Source organism: Anguilla anguilla, chromosome 15 (genome assembly GCF_013347855.1).
Source record: "Anguilla anguilla isolate fAngAng1 chromosome 15, fAngAng1.pri, whole genome shotgun sequence".
NCBI classification, from domain to species: Eukaryota; Metazoa; Chordata; class Actinopteri; order Anguilliformes; family Anguillidae; genus Anguilla; species Anguilla anguilla.
Genome location: NC_049215.1, coordinates 20,564,288 through 20,570,581, shown reverse-complemented (window position 1 = coordinate 20,570,581; position 6,294 = coordinate 20,564,288).

Sequence of the window (6,294 nt, the reverse complement as noted above, 5' to 3'; positions counted from 1 at the left end):
GAACTGTTACCTCTGGTAAACATCTCCATGACAAAATGGAGGAAACAAATATGGGGAAAATAAGACAACTTACCAGTAGATACGGGAGGCTGTGGATATCCTTCCTGCCCAGAAAACTTGTTTGTGCATAATTTAGTAAGAGGTGCTCATAGTTACAGTAATGTTTGACAGGAGGATGAATTCATACAATGCACTCCCATGTCTGCATCTGTCCACCCGAGCCTATGCACATTACCCTATCTTTTAATTTTATTTAACACAGAATGTTCTGATAACTTGCTTTGGGTGGTCCATCTCAGATCTCTGGGAGATGCTTGATATTCTTAACAGCTGTACTGGCAGTGTAGACCGGAAGGTTCCAGTCTAGAGTCCATTGGCCCTGAGATCCACGGGATCCTCAACAGAATGATATCAGGCTTTAGATATGCTTTCAAAATGCCACCTTAGGCTGTGGTGCATGCTAGAGTTAGTATTGCTTTACCGTCATTGAGCAGGTACTCTTTTCCAGAGCAGTTAAATATTGTATAAAGTTATAATACAGCTTATTTAGATGAGATTCTGGTTCAGGGTAGCCATTTCAGGAAGCCTTGAGACTAAAAAGTATGGGCACAAACAGCATAGAGAAACAGTTTAGGAGGGTAGACCTTTTTGACAAGATAAGATGAGAATACAAAATCACAATAAAGCTTTCTGATAAAAACAGGCCCTTCAGCCCTGCTATGCTTGCCATTTTTATACGGGTCAGAATGAATATTCTAAAAGGGAAGGCCTGGCTGAGTAAAACCTGTATGACACAACACTGGAGAGAGGCTTCTGTACACATCCCTGCAATATTTACACTGTGAAATTGGTTGATACATTTCTTTTCCAAGCAGTCACACATACTTTTATCTTTCAGATTGTGCATACCATGCCAGTACCTTCTGGATACTGGTCTTTCAGAGCAGTGATCGTGGTTGCTGTCTATCCCAATTCAGTTCACATCCTTTAGGAATACACAAGAAACACAACGTTATAATCCGCCACTGGTTATTACTGAGAACCAGGGCACTGCCTTGTCGGTAGACGGCACCGACTATCGTTTGATTCCTGGAGGTACCACAAATGGTTTAATTGATATGAAAACAAATACAGAAATAAGGCACACTCTCTAACCTTCAACTCTCTCAGTGCCCTTGAACAAATGCCAAACGAAATGCATTAGCTATATATGTCAGCTTGCTTGAGATGTCAGGGAACAGTTTATGTAGCCTCACTGTGTTATTAATTTCCTTCTCCCGAGGTGTGTGATGCCTTAATTGAGTATTTAAAAATGTTAATGAGAGTTGGATCATATTCACAGGTGCCAAACAGCATTATATATTAGACATAGAAATGTTCTTGTCTTTGCAGCACCATGGAGATTGGAGAGAGTGTTAATGCATTAATGGAGAGAAATGTGTTTGTCTTGTTTATAAATACACATATATCCTTGTAATTTATTCATGTGTCCAATCATTCACAATTTTGCGAGAATGGTGAGTCATTGTCACCTTAACTCTTTAATCCAAAGTAGGATGGGTTCAGCTGTGTGACAGAAGATAAATTTTGTCCCAAGTAAAAATTTCCCCGCTGTTCTCATCTCATACATTTAAAATAAATCCCTATTTATTTTAAATGTAACAATAAAAAACATTCAAAGTGAGGGATACATGCTGTAGCGTAAAGGTGAAAAATAATGTTGCTTTCTTAATTTAAAGGGCTTGTTCACTTTTTGTTTTTAACCATTAATACAGCATTATAATATAATATAATTTAATATAAAGTCATGTAATGTAATATAATGAATTGCTTTAATCATATTACTGGCCCACAAACACCACTTTCAGTAGCAAGGAGGTCTCCCTTTGATGACTGTAGGTGAGTGTTCACAATCTGACAAGATGTCTGCCATTGGTTTAGCTTGTGAGCAGTGTAGGTCGGACATTATCCATTGAAAATCTGAACAATCAGAATGCCAATCCTCATTTCTGTTTTCAAATTTGGTTTAAGAAGATGTTGTGCATGGATAGCCCAGAAATTTGAGGTCTAATATTTTCTTGTGGAGAAGAACTTTCCCTCCACCAAGACTGGAAACAACAGGGATTTGGCATTTTGTAGGCCTCAAGCCTCTCTGTTGGTGATTTTATTTGTAGGCCAGTGTAATTATGAAGATCTGTGGTTTCTTTTGTACATCCACCTATTTATAATCTAGTGGAATTATGTTTAACACCATTTGGAATCAGGTAAGAACTGTGCTCCTATATTTCTTCTATTTTTATTTGGTCATCTACAAGGACAAAATTCATTGTATTGTTCAATTAGATGTTTATGCAGTTGTTTTTTATGGATAGTTTTCTTGTTATTTGAGTGATGCATGCATTATTTGAGAGCTTTATGTTTTAATTGCTCTGTAAACTACTGTTCATTTTAATGAAAATAAAAACGACAACTTTCAGTTGCATGCTTAGTGATAGTGTGTGCTTGAGCTGTATTCCAGTTGATTGCACAAACATGTTTTAAATGCTGTTAAATTCTTCATGAAAATGAGCAGTGAGGCATTCAGTCCATCTTCTACCTTAAGCCAGTTGAGACTACTGTGCATTTTTTATACCTGGGAGGCCCCTGCGATGCTGTGATTCCTCTTCTCCCAGCACTGATGGCCCACAGACCTGGCTCTGGGTGGACGCGCGTATTTACTGTACTGCAGAATACCAAGCATCTCATAAGGAGACAATAGCCATGTTACACACAGAAATGAAGAAAATTATGCTGAGCATGCACACAGAGACCGAGACTGAAAGACAGAGAGAGAGAGAGACACACACTACATATTCCAACACTGCTACAATTTGACGACGGACTACAATATGAAGGCTTGGTAAAGTGTATGTACACCCTTCAGCCATGTTGTGTGATTCAAACCTGATCACAGCCTGTCTGACTGTGATGGTTTACCTACTACCCAAACTCCCTCTGTGGAATAGGAATCTGTGTTTTACCTCCTCAGAGTGTCTCTCTTGGCAGGTGAGGCTTACTGAGATAATGAGTATCCATTTCCCTAAATGTGGTTCATTGGGGCTATCTGTGTTTAATTAGATAGATAAGAACCTCACTCTGATGCATTGTCTGCCTCCTTGAATAGATCCCTTCTTCATGCCACCTAAAGCAACCACTCAAGCTCTCTCAGGCATGTTGTTCAATCAGCTTGTCGAGCAGCTCTGGTTTAAATAGTCTTCAGTCACTTTAAAAGAGATATCGCTGTATTTTTATTACTCTAATGCGTTGACTTTGCAAGTGCATATGTAGCCCTTTCTTTTCTTTTCTTTCATATTTCTTTCAGCTTTCACTGTGGTACCTATGAAGTGTCCCCATTTTGGAGAGCTTGAATATGACTGAAAACAAAAACAAGGATGAAATTATATTCACAGTTGGCGCACAACATTATGAAGTTTCACAGCATGGCGACCTGGCGGCTCCCCCCTGTGATTTCAACGACTTTCCTGTACAATCATTTGCCATCTGAATCTGTTCCCAGGAGCCAATCAAATTGTAGTACTTTCTCCAATTGTGGCTGTTAGGGCTGTTGGTCAGAGTGACTGATAGCCTCTGCCTCCTGCAGGTATTGGTGAATACAGGAGTCTGCGTGACCCAGAAGGGTCTTGAGCCGTCCCTTAGCCTTTGCACTGCAACCCAAGTGTGAGTTGTCCACATGTTTCTTCTCTGGAATGACAATCTGTGAGAGAGCCATCCAACAGTAACTGTGGCTGACGAGGCTAAGTGCCACCTCTAGGTGACAGCATTGTCTCACAGAGATCCTCTTCTGTCTCACTCTCATTCTATCCATTACACAAGTAGTAACACAGGGGGAAGTGGGTTATGGAGTATACTGGGGAGCACAGGGGGAGTGGGTTATTGAGTGGGCTGGGGGGGCACAGGGGTAGTGGGTTATCGAGTGGGCTGGGGGGGCACAGGGGGAGTGGGTTATTGAGTGGACTGGGGGCACACAGGGGGAGTGGGTTATTGAGTGGACTGGGGGGGCACAGGGGAGTGGGTTATTGAGTGGGCTGGGGGGGCACAGGGGGAGTGGGTTATTGAGCGGACTGGGGGCACACGGGGGAGTGGGTTATTGAGTAGGCTGGGGGGGCACAGGGGAGTGGGTTATTGAGTAGGCTGGGGGGGGCACAGGGGGAGTGGGTTATTGAGCGGACTGGGGGCACACAGGGGGAGTGGGTCATTGAGTGGACGTGGGGGGAATAGGGGGAGTGTGTTATTGAGTAGACTGGGGGGGCACAGGGGAGTGGGTTATGGAGTAGAACAGGCGGGCACAGGGAGAGTGGGTTATTGAGTAGGCTGGGGGGGCACAGGGGGAGTGGGTCATTGAGCGGGCGTGGGGGGAATAGGTGGAGTGGGTTATTGAGCGGACTGGGGGGGCACAGGGGGAGTGGGTCATTGAGTGGACTGGGGGCACACAGGGGGAGTGGGTCATTGAGTAGACTGGGGGGGCACAGGTGGAGTGGTTATTAAGCGGACTGGGGGAGGGCACAGAGGAGTGGATTATTGAATGGACTGGGTGCAGTGGGTTATTGAGTGGACTGTGTGGTGTGGTGTGGTGCTTGGGGCAGGGATTGAGATTGCAAACCTGAGGAGGGGGGGGATGACAGATTGTCATTGTGAACCATGGGGGATTTAAATTGAGGAATGGAGGGTAGGACATTGAGTTCCCTGCCTGGGGGCGGGGTGATATCATGGAGTGTTTTCCCTGACTACTGCAGGAATTGCTGTTCGGCAATCTGTAGTCCAAATGTCCCTGTGCCCCTTCTCCCGCCACCACCACCCCCTCCCCCCCACTCCCAGATTAATCTACAGCAAATTAAACTGATTAGTTCCCATAATCAGAGAGCAAGTTCTAACACCTTTTGCGGGTTTCTGTGTCCTGTGACTGGATTAATAAGCCTTTTCCTCATTAAACAGGGCTTTGTGTAATTGTGCAGGGATTCCTTGCCCCCATGCCAGGAGAACACTACCTCTGAGTTCTGCTGAAAACAAATGCACGGGCGTTTTGGGAGCGGGGGGGTTTTGGCAACCTAGCTGCCCCACCTCCGTACAGATGTTTTCAGATCCACAGACCCAGGTTTATGGTGTAGCTCCCCTACCCTCTCTCCCTGTCAGCATCACCACCACACAAGCTCACCACTGGGAGAGAGAGAGAGAGATATAAAATGATGCAATCAGCAGAACCCATTGGCAATGGTCCATACATTTCCTGCTGGATGATTTAACTAAAGTTTGAATGATTTTCCCATTTAAAAAATTGGGCAGTAGACCTATATAAAATATCCTCTTAAAACCAGCAATCCTTTTATTTTAGGAGTTTAGGAAGAGGTTGGACCAAAAATTATCTGTATATGCAATATGATTGCTCATATCAGAGACATGCTTTTTATATATTTAGGTTAATTATTGTCAGCAAACAAGCTAAGTTGAGGGTAGCATGCTGGAAAGGAGTTCTGGGGAAGCAGTCATTTACACTGTATTGTTTTTGTTCGGTTCTCCTCGAGAAAAGGCCGGGGAAGGGAAGTGATAACCACAGGGTGTCGGCACGAACAGAAACTTGTGTCCAGTCGAGCCAAGATATTTACTTAGAAGTGGGCCACCACCATTCATTTATTTGTTTTTTTTTTTTTTTTCATTGTGAGAGCTCTCATAATTGTGAGAACTCAATTTTAGCTTTTGCTTCAACATGAGAGGTTTTGTTTATAAGGCCGATAGACGTAATCATAACTAGTTAAATTGTGTACTTCAGCTGGCTAGCTCGTCTGAAAATTTTCACTAAATATTTCTCTGGTTTGAATGAACCTCCCTGGAGCTGAATGCGACAGAAATAAATCATCCAATCTGTTAGTTGACTGAATACATCATCCACGTCCACAACAGTTTGCCAGGCTTATTGTATTATTGCATTGTGACAAACTACTGCTGGTATTCTCAAAGAGGTAAAGTGTTCCCTTACAGACAAGGCCCAGTATGATTGAAGCTGCAATACTTTTCCTGCTAGCAACGCCACCGTGCTTGACAGATGTGACCGCAGATGCCTGCAGTATTAATGCTCTGTCACTGCGTCGCGTGGCAAAGCTGAGGAAAATGAAATGTTAATCATTTGGGTTTTTTCCCTTTAAGCAATTTGACAATGCAGTCTGTGTTTTCTGGCTGTGGCATGAAACTCACTATGACTACGGGGGCTTGGGTTGTAGTACAGGGGATTTCTCAGCATCT